Source organism: Lates calcarifer, linkage group LG16_LG22, assembly GCF_001640805.2.
Source record: "Lates calcarifer isolate ASB-BC8 linkage group LG16_LG22, TLL_Latcal_v3, whole genome shotgun sequence".
Classification (NCBI taxonomy): Eukaryota; Metazoa; Chordata; class Actinopteri; family Centropomidae; genus Lates; species Lates calcarifer.
Genome location: NC_066848.1, coordinates 18,742,999 through 18,759,110, shown reverse-complemented (window position 1 = coordinate 18,759,110; position 16,112 = coordinate 18,742,999).

Sequence of the window (16,112 nt, the reverse complement as noted above, 5' to 3'; positions counted from 1 at the left end):
TATCATCATTGTCCTATTATTACCTCATCACCCCTTTCTCCACACAGTGGCCTTGTGTCACGTCTGCTGTAACCTTGTGCAACCCCTTTTGCCTCAGCCTTCAGACATCTTTGTGCATCACTTAGATTTGGGTCTCTGATTGGTTCATTGTGCTGCCTTCATTTGCAAGCATGCATACATCTGATGACACATGAAAGCTGTTCCCTTTAGTGTGACGTTTTTAACCTTTTGACTTCGCCAAGTGGCAGAATTTCAGTTCTTAGACGAGAGGACACTTATCCTGTATTTTAAGGGTGAAGGTGAAAGATGTCCCACATCTCTCTCTGTCACATGGTTCTGAGCCTTTCTCACAGTGAAAGACTCTTAAAACACTCCAAGTAATTGAAGGGTTGCCAAAGGTCCCCTTTCAATGAAATCTTTATAGATGGCGATCATTTGCAGAGGATGAAAGTGATAGTAAATATACCTCTGACACAGTGGCACTGTTATCAGGTTTGGAGGCAGACGTTTCAGTTTCTTTGTGGCCTTTGCCATGAGAGCTGAATGGGATATATCATACAGTATCGCATGTAATATAAATCATATTTTTATACTTTACACATGAACAAAGGCTAATTGCCGACATTTAAATTGCTGATGAATATTTCCATAATTACACTGCAATTAGACAATGGCAGTGTAATTTGACAGTAGATTTATACAGCTAGCTATGCTGCTTTTTTATTCCCCTGAACCAGAATTTTCTTGTATTGTTGTAGGATTCCATTACATCCAACCGATATACCCCAGGCAAACATTGATCTGATGATACTGACAGCAAAAACCACTTATGTCTGGGTTAAAAATTTATGTTATATGTCTAGGTTACATATAACCATATCTATTTCATCTACATTTCAATGACTATGTTTCAGCATGTAGTTAGCAACTGCTATATTAGATAATATAGAATTTGCTATATAGCTCTTAGCTTGACTGGAAAAGTAAGTTTGTGGCCACTATACATTGGAAAACCTGTATTTGTGATAAAATAATCTCAACCCAAGGTCCACTTACTAGCTTTTACTTACTTACTTACTAGCTTTCAACTGCAGCACAGATCACAGGAATGAATAGGACCTGTTCTCAATGTCAATAATAAACATTCATGTTTTCATGCTTAAGAAAATCTTAACATTTGTATTGCATAGAGAAATGTCCAAATGTAAAACTATTTATTTAGGATTACCAACTGTTTGCATCACTAAAATTGAAAACTGTTGTCATTAGATGCTTGGTCAGATTACTATCTTGTTTTCTCATTTGCTGACCAAATAATTATTGATCAAATAAGGAAATTGTGTCATTTTATGAGCAAAGTTTCCATAAGGCTGCAATTTTATCACCAGTACCAAAACTCAGGTATGCTACAGTATTGCCACCTCTATCAAAAGTTTTCAAATCACAACCAACTCCTGTCACAATAAGGTTTAAAGTGAAATATGAAGCAGAACTTGACAGAAAGTTCAAACCCAACTTGCTGCTTCACATCCCTGGTTCCCTCAGGGTATCAGCTACAGCATTAATACATGTGTAAAAACATCAAACTGACCAGTGCTGCTGTGTGCACAAAGGCTACATGTAACACATGTCACAAGTTCACTGGTAAGAAGGGATGTAGCAAACAAGGGAGCACTTAAATTCCATACTGAGGGACCTAGTTAATGAAAAAAGGTGGGATTCAAGTGGAGTACAGCCTTTGAAAATCTTAGTTGTTGTTTTCTTGAAAGGAAAAGTCGGTGAGCCTCAAAAACATTTGTTTTGTAGAATAATTTTGCATTGAGATTAACCTTCTCTCTGAGTACATTGTATATTAATTTGTAAGTTTATAATGTTTTAATCTCTGTTGTCTCAATTCATTCTTACAAATATGAAATAAAAATGGGGGATACAATGTTGTTTTCATTGTATAGCAATTAGCAATACAGTAAGCAAGAAATTTAAAAGCAATATAGCTTGTTTTGGTGGCAAATTAGCAATAAGCCACTGACATAACATTTTGTAGTGTCCCTTGGTAAGAAGGCTATGAGACATTATCTGGTTTTCCTGGCAATTTCTTGCGAAACAGTGTAAGCAGTAGCAAACAACATCACTTCAGCTTTCACTTACAGACTAACTCCTGCTCTCCAAACTAGCAGGAAGAACATCAAAACATCCCCCCTCACCCCAACTCTCTGCCAATCACAGGTATGCTATCTCATACAAATCCCTGCCATAGGTAGCTGGAAAGACTGACAGGTTTCATGATTTATAACATAGTCACTGACACCCTGGAAAACTCAGTAACTGCAAAAACAGTACTTAGCTGAACTACTATTTCTCAACACAGTGACCCTCACAGCTTAACAGTTCGAACATGTCACCGTTTATTACAATATACAGTTTGTATCAGGATGAAGCCTATAACCTCACAGAATCAGTGTTTAAGTACATATTTAAGGCAATAAAATGTGATAGAAGAAGATAAAATACAATGCCTGAAACTACTTCGTTAACACGAACACACACCACCAATAAACAGAACCAAAGACAGAGGAGACAATGCACATCTCCATTGCTCACTGCGCAGCCGAATCTGCTTTATGCCTGTTCATCTTGTTTATTATTTCAACGTTAGTCCATGTAGTGACAGAAACATAAGGTATTCTCTGTGTTTCTCTCCAGCACTGTGGCCTTGCAAGGTTCACTGGTCCACTCCATCAAGGTAATGTGATTAGTTTACTAGGCCTGGGACCTGGACAGGTTTCCTCTTGCTGCAAGCACTGTGTGTTTGTGTGTGTACGCATGGGTGCATGTGTGTTTGTAAGTGCACGTTTGAGCCCTGTGCGGACACTGTGATAGATGATGAAAATGAACAAATCAATACAAAAGGGCCTGTCATTGCAGCTACATCCCAATTTACCTCGGCATGTCTGTGCTGTCAGTCAGCAGGCACAGACAGAGGAAGGGAAAGAAAGAGAGGAAATAATGATAAGGTGACAGCGAGGTTGAGAGAAGTGGATGGGGAATGGTAAAGTTAGGAAACAAATGAAGAGAGGGAGAGGAAGAGAGAGACTGATGGGCCGGAGATCGATGGGGAGAGGATAATGCAGGATGGGATTAGGGAAAGAAAGTAAAATTGATGATAAAGATACAGTGACTGACTTGGTTATTTTTCCAGTTGTGATATCAATCAGATTTGGTGCTTTGCCTGAAAAGGTCACATACTACAGTTGGACACTTTGAGTAATTCAGTCATGTAAAAATGTGTGCAACACAGCTGCGGCACAGGAACATTCATACATCCATCCAATCCCAAAAGGGTTGCTCTCGTCTCTCACAGGAGATAAGAATGCTAACCCTTGACGGTTCAAAATGGATTAGGAGCGTCTTGATTGTGAGTCAATTTTCTCTGAGCTGTAAGCCTTAATGTGTGTTTTCAGCACCAGTGCTTTGCTTTTAATGGTTCCTGCCTGCTTTTTAAATTTAAGTATGGAATTAAGTTATCTAAAAGGAAATAACTCAATGGAAACATCACCTCACAGCTGGCTGCTGCAAAACTGTCTATGTGTATGCGTACATGCACATATATGCATGTCAGTGTGTGCACTAAGCCTCGGTACAGAGTGAACACAATACTGCACTTGCATTAAAGCATCAGTAATGTAGGTATTTTCCACAATCCCGGCACTTCACAGCTCTCGGGTCTGTCTATTCAACTGTCACGGCTGACAAGCCAACAAATGACTTTTTGTATTTTTCTACAGTTCAAACTTTATGTAAATATCTCAAGGCGGTGGTTATGAAAGATTATGACTGGGTGGTGGCAGATTTGATCAGTGAAGGCTTACACAAAGTGAGTTTCTTGTCTAACAGTGTCCCCAACTCTGACTTTTTATGTGGCACAGTGGTACTCAGACAGAAAGAATGACAGGTCAGACATATAGTGGAAAGTTTGAGAAGTACTTTTCTTTGCATTAGACTCTGAATCATTGCCAGTTTTGATATGCACAAATGTCGAGTACATATGGGCCTCTCTCAGTAGATGGAGTCCCTCAGATGACATGGAATTACAGATGTCAATTTTCCATTTTTTGGCATCTGTAAAGACTTCTCATCCTTTTTGATGTAAAAGTTATCCTTGACCTTGGAAACAGCAGTTGTCAAAATAATCTTGCCACATCCATTCAGCAGTCAGTCTGGAACCTCTGGCCTTATTAAGATCAAGAATGGACATTTAATCTCAGCCAAATACACTGTTGCAATGAAACAACACTTTTTTCAGTTAAAGAGTAAAATAACTTACTAAGCACTGCATTGAAAAAATAACCTTTGTCTACTCTCCCACGATCTAGACATCACCAAAAAAAAAAAAAAAGCAGATTTTGTATAGAATCCTGTGTCATAAAATATTACATTCAGATACCTCCAATTTGCAACAGAAATATGTTATAAAAGAAATGTAATGATGGTTGGAATATTTTTGATCAACACAACAAAGAGCCAACTTCTCCACACATAGCATCCAAGGCATGATTAACATTATGTCAATCAACTCAAAGCTCTTGGTAAAGACTGTCATGGGTGACTGTAAAAAGTCAAAATGACATGAGACAGCTTGTGTTTAATTTCCCTGTATTTTAACACAATCACAGTCTTTCCCTATCTTTCCTTTGGTCAACAACATGTTTTCTCAGGACTGAACCAAAACCATACAGCTGTACACACAGCTGTTGCTGGTCTAGTTTTCTTCTCTCTCCCCTTCTCCCTTCTCTTGCTCATCCCTCCCCATTTCTCTCTCCTATACCCAATCAGTAGAGGCAGATAGCCACCTACCACCCTAAGTCCAGATTTCCCTCTTCACTGTCATCAAATGCTTGCTAATGATGAAGTTCTCTCTATAATATATTCAGGTCTTGACCTTTCTCTGTAAGGATAATTTGGTGCTATATAGATAAAACTAAATTTAATTGAACTAAACCATGATCTTTCCCTTGCCAAAGGTATTTCTATTGCCTAAACCACATCAGTGCAGTGCACAACTGGGAAAAAAAATGTTGCGAATGTGACAGACAGCACTTACATTTCCTTTAGAATATATTTGGCAAAACACTTTTGTTTAAACATAATTTCTCAGAGACAGAATTGAAGACTTTGTGGATGGGAAATAATGTTGCCAGTGAACATTCATCAAAGGAAAATGTGTTTCCACCAAAATGTATTTGGCAAACATTCAGAAGTACTGAAACTGTGCAAATTTAGGAACAAGGATGTTGATGAAACACAACTGGAGAAATCTTTTATAATGATCCAACTGCTTTTGCAAAGCCAGCAGTTTCATACTCTTTTTGCCCTATAATACTCTTTACTTTAAGTTAAACAGCAGCACTATATGTGGAATTTCAAACTGTACCCTGCTGTGAATCATGTCCACATTTAAATATTTTACTCCTTGTAAAGATTTTTTTTCCAGCAAAAATCGGTAAGAACCAGGAACCTTGAATCTTAGATATGTTGTATGTATTCCTAGGGAGTCTCATCAGCCACCGAGGGAGAAGCCAGAGGCCATGGTGGAATAAAACAGACTCACTTCTCACATCTACTGTATAATATCCTAATTTAAGCCTTTAAAAATCCTGTCCTATGATCTTATGTCATATCCCAAACACTTGCTTACTGTGCACTCATCAATTCAGCAGCTGGCGCTCCACGTCTTCCTACCGGCAGATATAATGACCATCATTACTGCCTTATTTTCTACATTCCAGATCAAACTGGAATCAGAAAAGCTGTTCATTGCATGCCATGATTGCCAATCACCTGTATAAAAACCTGTTTAATGAGGGATTACACTCTACCTACATACAAAAGCAACATTGCTCATGCTCAACACATTCCACCTGGCAGGTTGTGTGCCAATTTTTTGTAAAACTGGGGTATATAATGGCACATTACAGCACATATTAGTCATGTTAAGTAGTCAAGTTGCAGAGCATATTGCTTAGAGGACATACAACAGCTATGTTTTACAATAGCAGTGCATTTACCTTGCTTTGCTCCACACACCAGCTGTTTGATCTAATTAAGAGGCTATTTCAAACCTGTTACAAACCTTGTTCAAACTCAACTTACAGTGCCACAAATTTCAAACAATGTCCATGTCCTTGTTTGTCCTGTCATGCATCACAACTGTCTGTCTATTGTTCAAGGACAAACTCTTTTTTTTTTTTTTCTTTATGCTGCACTGCCCCTCTTAACCCCCCCCCAAAAAAAAAAAAAAAAAAAAAAAAAACAACTCTCTCTGCCGTTTAATTGCAGGACATTCACCTTTAATTGGTGTTATGGCTTTCCCTCTACGTTGCCACAGTAATGAGACCATTTCTCACTCCCCCATTAGCATGTGATATAACTTCCCCACTCATAGGATGGTAGTGAGGCAGGCAAAAAAAAATCTGGGCATACCAAAACAAAATCTGTCAGAGCATCGTTTGAGCAGAGAGGGACCTATACAGATGGACGTGTGGGCAGTTCCACTGGTGTGTATGTGTCCATTAATGTAAATTTGAAGGTAAGTGTGTACGTGCATATGTGTGAGACTGTTTTTTTTTCCCCCTTGCTTTGTGCGTGTGACTGTGAGTGAGACACTCTGGGGAGCCTGCTGGCCAGCTGCTGTGAGGGAATTATAACTCCTGTATTTCTCTGGCCAGTCAAAGACAGCACTAATAACTCTGCTGACTGTCCCAGCTGAGAGTATTTTAAGACATTCAACTTTACATCCATTATTGACAAGACAGATCTGGATGTCACAGAGATCTGCACCTCACTGTACCAGTTCTTTGCCAGAGCCTCTTAACATGACACATACACAAATGCGCAGATCCTCTGAAATATGTTCATGCAACTACATGCAGCTATTCTGCTTTTGAAATTTATGTTATGACATTTCCTCCCAAATCAGAATGTTATATAAAATTCATACAGAGCAGTTATTACAGGCAGAACCTCTAATAGTCAGGTATAAATCAAAGCAGATGTATTTACTGATGTTCCTGCTCTATTCACATTACATGTAGAAACAACGAACACAGAAGGGCCCCAGCTGGCCCTTGGATTCAAGCCCGCTGCTCTCTCTAGTGACAGTGCTGACAAGTGAGACTCTGTGCCACTCCCATTGTATTTTGCCAACGCAGAACAATTCCATGTGAACATGTGTTGAATATTATGTATGAATTCACAGAATAAATTTCCTTAACCTGTCTGTCAGTCACATAAATGCATAAGTATGTGTGAATATACTGTAGGCACACAGCCTGGAAAGTGGTACATACAGACATGCAAATGCATGCAACTGCCCACTACACACACACACATACACTGCATTTTTATTTGAAAAACAAGTGAATGCAAAGTGTTGATATTACATTAACATGTACACAGAAAAAAGGTTAATGGTGTTATTGTTATCGAGAGTTGACATTCACAGCTGCTTCTAGAATATATTTCAGTTACCCAAAAAGGTGCATCCATCTGCAGGCAGAAGGACAGGGCTTAAACAGCACAGTACAGCACAAGCATACCCTTTGCTGCCTTTAATTTGATGTATGTAGAGGGTTTTCTAAGTGCAATTATGTGCACCTTATACAGTGGGTACCTTGATTAAATCTTGTGAAAGCAGTACCAAGTCATTGCAATCAAGTGCATAAATCTCTGTGCTTTTTGAGCACAGCTAACTGGGTGGTTGATTCTCAACTTCTTAAGATACACAGGACAATTCATCAGGAGTACAAGAGCACAGAGAGTGACATTATGGTGATGTATTGGGCACAGTATTACAGACACAGCTCAAAACCAAAGTTCTCTTTTCCTCCCTTGAGTTAGGTACTCCTTGAAAGTTTCAAACAGTTGCCTGTAAAGTCTTGCATTTTGTCACTGTATGGAGATGTGTCTATAGTGCCTATGTCAATCACTGCGTGAACTTACAGTCACACCTGTAACTGCTCTAAGAGTAACACCCTTTCTCCAAGTCACTCTGGACCCTACAACATATCCTTAATAACTTTTACAGAGTTTCTAAACTTCCCATTCTAGCTAAAGAAAATTGGTAGCAGACAAGATAATTGCTTTCATAAATGGTAATGGTCTCTGTGATAAATTCCAGTCTGGTTTTAGAGCAGGTCATAGTACAGAGACTGCACTTCCAGTTTTTAATGATGCCTTAGCTGCTGACAGCAGTCATTTATCTGCTTTACTTCTTTTAGATGTTACAGCAGCTTTTGATGTGGTTGATCACTGGATTTTAAATGAAAGCTGTAAACGAGGAGAGGACCTGTCTGCTTTGTTTAAGATTGTTTTGATAGCTTTTTTACTCTTTTTTTTTTTCTTTCCAACTGGGGCCATTTGTTTTCCCATATGTCCTGGCTCCATATATTACATTTAGTCATGGGATGCCCCAGGGATCAATTCTTGGACCTGTATTATATGCCATTTGCATGCTCCAGTAGGTAACATGGGTTCACTATACTCCAGTATTTCATGTCACTGCAGAACTATTGGTGCGTCCTCATTGACAGTAAAGTTATTTTGATCAAATTAGTTGATTCTTTTGATTCCTGTACCTTCACAACACATGGAAGTTCTTTATATTATTACTATTTTATACTTACTGACCTACCAAATATACAGACCTTAACTAGTTCTGAAACTCCGTCAAGATTTCTTGCAAGATTACAGTGTGTACAACCCTCATTTGTTATTTGTGCACCTTAGAGTGGATTTTAAGATATCAGTTATCATCTGACTATGTTATTGACCCCCTAACCCCATATCCTGAGATATGAGATAATTGAAACATTTAATTAATACACACACACACACACACACACACACACACCACACACACACATTTTTTCACCACAGCTCTTAAAAGATAATTGAAAGATGTTGTGTATCCAAATCATCAAAACATAATTATTATGGGGAGTTGTCAATTCATGCAATCATTTAAGTGCTTTAATCAGACTATTAATTTAATCACAGTATTAATTGCTTGCCTGTGTCAGAATCAGAAGCTACATTATCATTCAAAAACATACTCAAAAGTCAGGAAAGACAATAAATTATGTAAAGCACTGAATTGAGTACACACATCAGATGAACACAAACACCTGTGCAGATGAACACACGCGCACACACACACACACACACACAAAGTGTCTCTATGACTGGAATAAATCTGTTGTTTGATAGAATGATCACAATCACAGCTGCAGGGAGAAGGTAACAGATGAGCTGAGAAGTAATTAATTTCTCGCTTTTTCCCTCTCCGTCCCCGCCTCCCTCCCTCTATCTCTCCATCTCTCCTCAGGTAGCCTCATTCCATTCATTACTTTGAGCTGGTCATATTCTCTCTTTCTACCACCACTATAGCCCAAAGGCCCTTCCTACACTGCTCAACTCGGAGCTCATAACTGCCTTAATTGAAACCGTCATTGCCTTAATTGCATTAATTAATCACCTTTCTTATGGTAAGGCCTTTGTGGGCATTTGTAATAGGTGCTGACATTGGCTGTTCATTGAGGGCAGCAGGAGAGTGAGAGAATATCTTTACTTTAGCAAGAGGATGAAAGGGTGGATGGATCGTTAAAGGACACAAAGCAACACTGAGTTTGATTAGGCACATCTCTGCACAGGGATCTGTTTGATTTACAGAGTCCTGGAACAGCTGTGACTCCTCACAGAGTATGTTGTAAACACAGTCTTTGCACATACAAATCCCTGTGTTTGAAGAACTGGCTGTTATAATTTCATTTTGCAATATCAAGTTTGCAGTTTGTTCAGCTTCTGGGAGTTGGTTTGCTTGACTTTGCCAGCAACTCTGATACTCATTTTAATAAAGTAAAAACCATACCACTTTAGTAAAGTAAAAATTGGTGGCATACAGCAAGAGACTAAAGTTAAGAATTGAGAATGATGCAGACCATGGTGAAATATCAAGTTGAAGCACTTGGAAAATTTCAACTGTAGCAGAAATTTAAAAAATGTTTTAAATTAAATACATGAAAATAAGTCAAGTGCAGTGTATTCAAGTGAAAGTGCTGTAAAGAGTTAAAATGGAAGTATCAAAAAGAGTTGAAATTTCTATTAATGTTTTGGTACTTCATGGAGTTTGAGTGTGAATTGACCTGAAAGTGCTCAAAGCAGTTGAAGTAGCAGGTAAAGTGTAAAGAGGTAGGGTAACTACTGCAAGGAGCTAACATGGCAGCTGAAGTGTAAGTGCTAAAAAATATGAACTGTAAAACTGATTGAAACTCAATTTGATTAAGACTGTAGGAATGTGAAACCTGGAAACCTGTGTTTTGATATGTTTTGACAAGGCAATGTTGTGTGGCCCAAATATATATATATTATGCAGAGATTGAGAAATATTACCACCTGGCACGGGCATAGGACTTACAGTAATATGACCCACCTCTGTAGCTGTGTTTGCAATGGTTTAGCAATTTCAACAATGTTTTCTTTTTCCCTCATTAATCTTGTGTTATTTTGTCTCCTCTCTGCAGGTGATATGCCTCCTGTATGTGATCCCTGACCACATGCAGACAACCTCCTACCCGCTGAATATTGATCTCTCTCTGAGAGACATCAACAACAAAAATCACATTGAGCAGTTTTTTTTTAATTTTTTTTTTTTATTTTATTCTTTGTACTGAAGACATGCCTATAAAAGCTGCTGACAGCAAGGTCTGAGGATTCATGAGGATCATGAGTAACCAAGACCTCGTCTCTGGATAGGAAAGTGCAAGTTTTTATTGTCCGGTACTCTGGGAGAGTAGGTATGCAGGAATGTAGGTGTGTTAAAGAAGTATAGGATTAGAACTGCATTCACCTTGACATCCCAAGTAGCCTCGCAGTTAATTGCATTGCCCCCTTTTCACATTTGCAACACCTTTGAGAACTCCTGATCGATTCCTGTTTTGATGTCTCCTGCTATTTTGTTTGCTGATGTCCATCTATATGTAGGTTGCTTATACAGTATATCTCCATTGCTGAAAAAAAATCAATGGGGTAAAGCTCAAGGTTTTAAGAGGGGAAGTAGATGAGCTGATGAAGGCAGAAAGAAAGACAAAACCATTAACCAAACATGTTTAATGGTTTTAGATTCTATCACAACCCATTTATGTAGGATGTGATCTGGCAAAAGTTCAACTTGTTTAAACTTTTTCTCAGCCACTTGGCACTTCTAGATATAATCTTTATTACAGCTTTTCCTAAAATGTACTGTGTTTTAATGACTAGCTTGTTGATTCATTTATGGTAAATTGTCTCTTGTATAGTCCCATCAAAATGAGCTTTTGCTGTGGAAACTGAGGCAATTAATGGTCATTAAAGGATCAGCTAACCGGTATCCAAATAAAGAAATGAGAACAGAAATAGCAGTGAGTGGGCTGCAAATACATAGTGAAAATGTTAGCAAATGTAAATAGAGGGCAAGACTGACCATAACCCTTAACTTAAAATGTGTGTACGTGTGATTATGTGTGCGTGAGAGTATACTAATTAGCATCTTCCTGTTTTTCTTCACTTGTTTATAGAACCTTAGTAGTTGCAAGCAAGACGTGTTAAATATGCTAATTTGACATAAATTTAAAAAGCCAGCGGCACCAACCAAAGGCTGCCAGACGCCCAGACCAACACCATAACAGGCCTTTCAAAACCCAGATATTAGGAGAGGCTGCTCAGTGTTTGGCCTCAGGCAAAAAGGTCTGGCTGAAGTTGGTCTTGCAGGAGCCAAAATAAATATAGCAGGGGCAGTGTATATTTTTCTCTAATGTGGGAGGGATCAGGCGGTGTGCATCAATATTGTGCAACGTGTGCAGGATGAAATTACATGTATGAAAATATCAGAGGCTATTATTATTAGTGGGCTTAACCATGCATGCCAATGCATTGTCTTCAAGTTTACCATTTGTGGTTTCTTTTTTCTTCATGACTCGCCCACTCCCTTTCTCTCCCCTCCTTTCTTGGCCTCTGATAGTTGATAGTCATATTGTCTCTTAAATCATTGTCATTTTCAGCGTCAGAAAACTTAAACAACAAAATGAACACTCTTTCTTGGCTTGCTGTGTAGGCTGCAGTTCAAGTAGTTCTAAATACAAAAACACTTAACACTGCTGAGCTACAGAAATAAGACGTTATTGTCTCCTGCTCTTGGAGAGAAATGACTGTCAGTCATTATGACAGGCATTATCTCAGAGATAATGACTGTCTGCTCTGATCAGTCCATTTACAAAGAATACTGTGTAGATGAAAAAAGTGGCACATTCATACAAGATGAAGAATCTCTTTACTATGTGTGGCTACAGTGTGGCTAACTTTTGAATTCTTTCTTCAAAGCTAATCATCAGCATAAACATTTAGAAATATATTTGTTGCAAACTTTTAGGCTCTGCCAGTTCCTTAATTACAGTTTGGGGGAATGGGGGGGGGGTGTTACTGTTATTTCAGCATCATTTAAACTAGCAGGTCACCTTGATACTTTAGATTTAGTTTAATTTAGAGACACAATTAAGTTAGCATCATAATGGGGGAAACGAAGAAACTTTAAACCTTAAGTACTATCAACATAGTAACCAACAAACAGTGACTGGCAAAAATAAGACAGGGCATTAACCTCAAATGAAAATAGATGGCATTATGGAAAAATACATTTGCTGAATTACCAAAACAACAAAAACAGAACAATTTTGCAACTGAAGGGACTGTAAATTAAGCAGGTAAATGCTGCACAGAGTCAACCAAATGATCATTAAGGTAATTTAGTTCTGTCAATAAAACCGCATTTAAACAAAACTGGGAACTTTCAAACAAATTTGCCTAAGATTTATTTTGTCACTTGGGGAAAGTACAGCAATAAGAATTAGGATGGATGAGACACATTTCACAATATAATAAGATTGATGGACTTTTGGCAAGATTATCTGCAGTATTTCTGAGGCAGCAGGATGCAAATGATCCATTATTTGAACAATCATAAATCAGTCATTTAGTTTTAAGTGTACTGAATATACCAGCACAATTTCCAAACAATCATGATTTTACCTAAATGTATGGGCAAGTATTACAAACAACAAATATTAAAAACAACAAATATTCATCCCTTTAAAAAAAGAAGCTATTTCTGACCAGATTGAAGTGTTCTCTCAGCAGCTCTTTTATATTGGGGAGAATGTTTTGTTGCAGTGCCACACTTCACTGAGACAAACTGACAGCAGGGTTTACTTGCCAAGCCGCATCCAGCTCTCTTAATACATCCATGGGCTAGATACACAGTTTCTGACAGAGCTTTAAGGAAGAGAGAGTGTGACAAAAAAGGATGGACCGAAGATGTGTTTCATAATGCTACAGGGGTGGTCTGAGATGTTTCCACAGATGATTTGATCCTGTTTTCACTGTGTAAACTTGTCAACCTTCAAATCCTTAGGAACTGCTTTGAATTCAAACTGTACTGTGTCGATGTGCTCATGAGTGACCTGGTCAAACCTCTCAGTCACAATACCTGTTGGTTTTCTAATGGAGGTAGACATTAGCAACCTTTGACTGCAAACACCTACGAGAGACTCAATCAACGTGATTACAGATAAACAGTACACAACTCAAGCAACAGTTATTTTACTAGATTTTGTCAGATGTGCTGAAGTCCAACCGGTGACTCTTTAACACACATTATTCTCACCTTCACTCAGCTGGTCTCTTTTGGGGGGAATTTCCCGCAGCATAAAGGGCAGGACGGGCCACAGCAGGGAGGTGAGATAAATGACGTGTGTATTTCACCGTTTTCACCCACCATGTCAAGATGGGTGCCATCCATCACGACACCACAATGACACCTTAAATTGGTTACGTCAAATTAACCTGATGTATCATGGCGCCATGCTGGGGGTTTCAAATTGGTTTTGTGGCCTGTTATGAGCAATGGGTAGGCATTCATCAAGAGTGGCTTTTAGTTGTCCCCAGGCAGGTTCTGGTGTACTTCCTTCCTTTCCCCACGACCAGTAAGGAGCTGCAGATATCTCTTAAAATGTCATGACTATGTCATGCTTAGCCTTCCGAATGAAGATACGAACCAGATGAACACAGGTTTTCTATGATACTGACTGTCATGAGAATGTCCATTTGAGAAAATTTTTTGACTGTCAGTTTCAGTAAAGCATTTATTATCAATATAAAAGCTTTAAAATAGTTATTGCTTTTGAATTGCTGAAATTTGTATTTTTTAGCGTGGGTTGTCTGACATAAACCGAACATATAAAGCCAAGATTCTGCCTTTTTCAAATTAAAAGCCTGTTACATAAATGTCAAAAATATACATACATTTTAGGATCAAAATTTTTGTCTTGGGAGGGAAAGGAAACAAAGTTACGTTTAAATCAACTCTAAAATATCTGTTCACCTTTGAGAAAATGGGGAAATTAAGTCACTGGGTAAAAGCAATGGTGAAATGGCCTCCCCTCCTTTTTTAAAAATAAATAAATAAGAAATATTTAGAGTAAGAAAATTCTATTTTCAAAATAAGACAGTTTCTAAGCAAATATCTATTTCATCTGGGCAGACACACAAGCCCACAAGTTTATTTCTTTTTTTCTCATATTTCTTGACTCCTACTTTTGTTAGTTTAATGTGTACCAGGAAGCATGGGTTATAAAACACACATAAATAGCTCAGGCTAACACCAAGTAAAGGGAGGGATGTTTAACATTTTTCACCAACCAGTTGTAAATCATATTACCACAACACACAAATCCATGCAACAGAGTTCACACCATCAGCATCTCCAAACACGCTGTACCTGTTGCCAAGACAGAAGGGGGACACACAGTGTAACATTAGATGCATGCCTGTTCAGGCTATATAAATGCTGATCCAAAATGACACAGCTCAACGATCCCCATCCACACTTCTACCCGTGTGGAAACTGCAGCCACAAGCTGTACAGCAGTTTAACACATTTAAACATTTCTTGGCACTCGGTGCAGATGGTGTTTTCTTTGACGATTCCATAAAACTCAGAAATAGCAGGCCACATCGTGACAGGACTGCTCAGCTGTAGAAAGTTGTCAGGCTGCATTAAATAGCAGTCCAGTTATTCAGACCGGTCAACGCCATGTCAGCATCCCTTTTTTATTCTTCACAGACCTCACAGTTGGTTTTCTTACTAAAGGGCACTGGTGCTTTTCACGTAAAAAGGTTGAAAAAAAAAAAAACAGAGACACATCAGACAAAGTAAGCCAAAATTTTGTGTCATCGAAAAGGTGATTTCAACAAGATAATGATGCAAAAGAGTAAAATGAAGAAACTTACTATAAATCTCTTATCAAAGAGGGATCATTAAGGAGACAAGACAGATTTAGTATTAATTTGAAGCACACTGGTATATTGTACAACTAATCACAAAAGCAATTATAATTAGAGATTGGACTTCTCCATGATGGTTGCATATCTGATTAACAGGATGTCACAGTCCCTACTGTGGAGTATGAGTTTTTTTTTGTTTTTTTTTTCCCTCTCCCCATTATTTTAGTTTGAGCCCAAAACAGTGAATACCCACTGATGGCCCTCTGGGTCAGAGCCTGTTGACAGCAGGGTGACTCCAGCCATTGAGTCGATAATGACATGATAATATTGGCAAATGTTACTATTGCAAATATATTCATGCTTACAGCTATTACAGGGACATACATCTAAAGTCTGTGAGTCTCAGTGACAAACAGGCCTGGTGGTGGAAAAAACACATAAAGCTGTCCACTCTCATCAGTGTTTAAGAGCTGAGGAAAACATTTCAGTGGCACCATAATCACCACCGTGTCAACAATTTTGTGAATTTTCTTGCTTACAGTTTCTTCCCTTTTTTTTAACCTTTTGCCAAAATGTTCTAAATGCCCCAACACACTTGCCAAAAAGTTAAGTTTCAAGTTTTGTCCACATAACACCAGGAAAAAAAAAGAACCTGTCTGCTAAAATGATGTCCAAGTAAGTCATACTTTTCTCTCTTTCATGCTACAATGCAATTAAGTTAAAAGTAAGCAAGAAAAGGTACA